General features: G+C 37.7%; 1 long non-coding RNA gene across 1 annotated transcript; it reads right to left on the bottom strand.

The window, feature by feature from the left end:
* Positions 1-3245: 3245 nt before the first annotated feature.
* Positions 3246-3952, bottom strand: LOC133147312 (uncharacterized). Its single transcript, XR_009711635.1, has 3 exons — positions 3883-3952; positions 3658-3804; positions 3246-3361 (listed from the first exon to the last, which is right to left on the bottom strand). It is a non-coding gene; the product is annotated as an uncharacterized LOC133147312 (long non-coding RNA).
* Between the last annotated feature and the right edge of the window lie 207 nt (positions 3953-4159).

The following is a 4159-nucleotide window of genomic DNA, read 5'->3' as shown; positions in this document are numbered from 1 at the left end:
GGAACGGAGTGAATCGGTTGAAGTATGTGGAACTAGTTAAGCGTCAAAAAAGTGAGCGGAAGATGTAGAATAATAATAAAGTACAGGAATAACAATAGTGTGAAGGTCTTAACCTTCACACTAATAAAGGACAGGAATAACAATAGTGTGAAGGTCTTCACCTTCACACTAACTAGAATTTGCAATTCCTGAAGGAATTGCGTGTGAAGGTGAAGAAGTTGAATAAATATTGAAGGAATGCTGCAGAATGATGTTGAAACGAGTTGAATCGGTTGAAAAATGTAGAAATGAGAAGAGAAAAAGGAAATATAGTAGAATTGGGTGTGAATTTCAAAATAAAAGATGTGAAGTTTTTGGGAAGTTGTGGAATAGGTAGAAAAATGATGAACAGCTGACAGTGGAATGGGTTGAATCGGTTGAAAAATGTAGAAATGAGAAGGGAAAAAGGAATTGGGTGTGAATTTCAAAATAAAAGATGGGAAGTTTTTGGGAACTGAGAAGTTGTGGAATAGGTAGAAAAATGATGAACAGTTGAAAGTTGGAATGGGTTGAATCGGTTGAAAAATGTAGAAATTAGAAGGGAAAAAGGAATTGAGTGTGAATTTCAAAATAAAAGATATGAAGTTTTTGGTAAGTGGGAAGTTGTGGAATAGGTAGAAAAATGAACAGTTGAAAGTTGGAATGGGTTGAATCGGTTGAAAAATGTAGAAATGAGAAGGGAAAAAGGAATTGGGAGTGAATTTATAGATAAAAGATGTGAAGTATTTGGTAAGTTGTGGAATAGGTAGAAAAATGATGAACAGTTGAAAGTTGGAATAGGTTAAATCGGTTGAAAAATGTTGAAATAAGAGTAGAAAAACGAAATTTTAGAGAATTTTGGTTGAATTTCAAAATAAAAGATGTAAAGTTTTTGGTAAGTGGGAAGTTGTGGAATAGGTAGGCAAAAGATAAACAGTTAGAACGAGTTGAATCGGTGGGAAAATGTAGAAGTTAGAAGTGAAAAATGAAATTTTGCAAAATTTTATGCAAATTTTAAAAGTGAAAACGTGAAATTTTTGAATTTGGCAAGTTTGGGAATGTCCCCAATGTGCTTTGAATGTGCTGAATTATGTGAATTTCAAACAGGAACAACGTAAATGTGAAATGTTGAATCTGCCATTAAGAATGAATGGGGCAAAAATCGCCATAAATTTGTGAATTTTGCGAAAACGGAAAATTTTTGGAACGAAAAAAATGTGAGCAGTTGTGCCATGAATTTTTGGAATAAGTGAAAAGTGGAACGGAGTGAATCGGTTGAAGTATGTGGAACTAGTTAAGCGTCAAAAAAGTGAGCGGAAGATGTAGAATAAGTAGAATTGCAATTTCGGAAGAAATTGCGTGTGAAGGCGAAGGCAGATGTTAATTTACAAACGTTAAGCGTTAAAAATGATGAGCGGGAAGAATAAAAAGGGAAAATAAATTATTGTGAAATAAATGGGAAAATGTTACAAATACATGTTACAAAAAGGTACAAATGATAAGCGTTAAAAATGAAATGTTACAAAAAAGGTACAAATGATAAGGCGGAAGAATAAACAGTAAATTAATTTATGACGCCCAATGTGGGAAACAAACCCACTACAGGAAACTGGCTCGGGTTGACATTGCCATTACCTTTGTGTTTCCGACTGAGCTAATCGGGTCCCTTCCTTAGTGGTGGTTGAATTTGGTTAATGTAATGAATGTGTTTGTTGAATGCGAATGACAAGTTACAAATGATAACCGGGAAGGATAAAGAGGAAAATAAATTAACGCCCAATGTTGGAGTCAAACAGACGCGGGTTTTGATACCACTCGGGAAAGCCGCTCGTGTTCTGGAATCACTTGTTTCCCACGAGCTAATTGGGTCCCTTACTTTAAGTGGTTGAATTTGGTTAATGTAATGAATGTGTTTGTTGAATGCGAATACGTAATCAAATTGGTGGAAATTGCTTAATGTAATGAATGTTGAATGCGAATGTTAGTCACAAATGATAAGCGTTGAAAATGATAAGCGGGAAGAATAAAGAGTAAAATAATTAATGACACCCAATGTGGGAATCGAACCCACTACAGGAAACTGGCTCGGGTTGACATTGCCATTAAGAATGAATGGGGAAGTAAAAGGCACAAATTTGCTAATTACTTGAAAACTGTAAATTTTATGAACGAGAAAAAAGGTGGCAAGCTTTCCATGAATTTTTGGAACGTGTGAAAGTTTGAACGAGGTGAATCGGTTGAAGCATGTGGGAGTAGTTAGATGTCAAAAGTGGGAGGAATAAGTTGTTTAATAAAAAAAATAACTAGAATTGCAATTTCGGAAGAAATTGCGTGTGAAGGCAGATGTTAATTTACAAATGTTATAAAAGGGAAAGAAATAATTGTGAAATAAATGGGAAAATGTTACAAATACATGTTACAAAAAGGTACAAATGATAAGCGTTGAAAATGATAAGGGGAAGAATAAAGAGTAAAATAATTTATGACACCTAATGTAGGAATCGAACCCACTACAGGAAACTGGCGCAGGTTGACATTGCCATTGTGTTTCCGACTGAGCTAATCAGGTTCCTTCCTTAGTGGTGGTTGAATTTGGTTAATGTAATGAATGTGTTTGTTGAATGCGAATGCGTAATCAAAGTGGTGGAAATTGCTTAATGTAATTGTAAGGGTTGAAAATGATAAGCGGGAAAAATAAAGAGTAAAATAATTTATGACTCCCAATGTGGCGACCGAACTCTCTACAGGAAACTGGCTCAGGTTGACATTGCCATTAACAATGAATGGGGATTTTTAAGGCACAAATTTGCTAATTAGTTGAAAACGGTAAAAGTTATGAACGAGAAAAATGGTGGCAAGTTTGACATGAATTTTTGGAACGTGTGAAAGTTCGAACGAGGTGAATCGGTTGAAGCATGTGCGAGTTGTTTTTCGCTTCGCCTTCACACAATAATAAAGTAGAACAAGAAAAATGGTAGCAAGCGTGACATGAATTTTGGGAACGTGTGAAAGTTCGAATGGGGTGAATCAGAAAATTTAAAGTCTTCCCAATGAAAAGCACAACTGCACCCATCCAACCCCTAACTGACAGAAAACAATGTAGGCAAATGGACAGCATTGGCAAAATAAAAATTTATTAACTAATCTCCACCACTTCACCCTCCGAATAAATAAGATTTAAGGTGAGTCCCTCTTCAGGCAACGTTGGCGGCTCAACAAAAGCCTTGGTCCACACTGCCATCGAAATTGTGGTCTCAACCCCCTCCACATCCACCAACTTGACCTCGTCGTCCTACTCCATCATGACCCCAATAGCCACCAACTTCCTAGTTGTATTGTAGCCCTAGGGAATAAAAACACAATTAGGTTTACTCAGGTGAAAACTGAGAACAATTATACAACTCAAAGGTCAAGAATAACGCCATAAAGTTAAAGGTCAATTCATCAGTCACATCACATGCAATTACTAATTCATAAAATCCTTCCATTATCTGTACTGTTTTGTCCCCACCGGGGGGGAGGGGGGGGTTGTTTGTAGACACGCTGGTCACAATTCAACAGCCTTTGTTGTAAAGTTGTAAAATTTGAACCTAAACTGATGACATTCCTTTTCCGTTTTACAGCCTTTTCTTTACTCACCGATATCTTTGAATGCTGTGTCGTATTCAGGGACAGGCCGAAGTCGTTCGTCACGGCACTAAGGTGCGTGAATGTGTAGGAGGCCCCGACCTTGATCGGGGTCAAGGTGGCCTCCCTCCACAGGGCCACTCTCACGACCGCTTCGTCCTGCAATAGTTTAAAACCAAATATTACTTCAGTATGCATGCGTGAAGCACAATAACAGTAAAGGGACAGGTTACTTACTTGTTTTACGTACAAGACGCTCAAGGGCACCAACCGAGCTCCGCGCACAGACACGAGTCTGGTTGCCTGTTTCTAATTTGGAACAAACAGACATACCATTGCTTTATCCTGCAACGTTTAATGCAAGAAAACTAAATTTTGTATTTTTTAGTAGTTCTAAATAGATATTTAACATGCAGGTGAATTAAACTTACACTTTCGACCTGTCCCTCGACGTGCACGAGCCCCTCAGGAGGGTTCCCGATCACCTCGCAGAGGGGCATTGCCAACGATGGGG

The sequence above is a fragment of the Syngnathus typhle genome, unplaced genomic scaffold (assembly GCF_033458585.1).
Source record: "Syngnathus typhle isolate RoL2023-S1 ecotype Sweden unplaced genomic scaffold, RoL_Styp_1.0 HiC_scaffold_42, whole genome shotgun sequence".
NCBI lineage: Eukaryota > Metazoa > Chordata > Actinopteri > Syngnathiformes > Syngnathidae > Syngnathus > Syngnathus typhle.
Note: the sequence above shows the minus strand (reverse complement) of the source record. Positions and strands in the feature narration are given on the sequence as shown.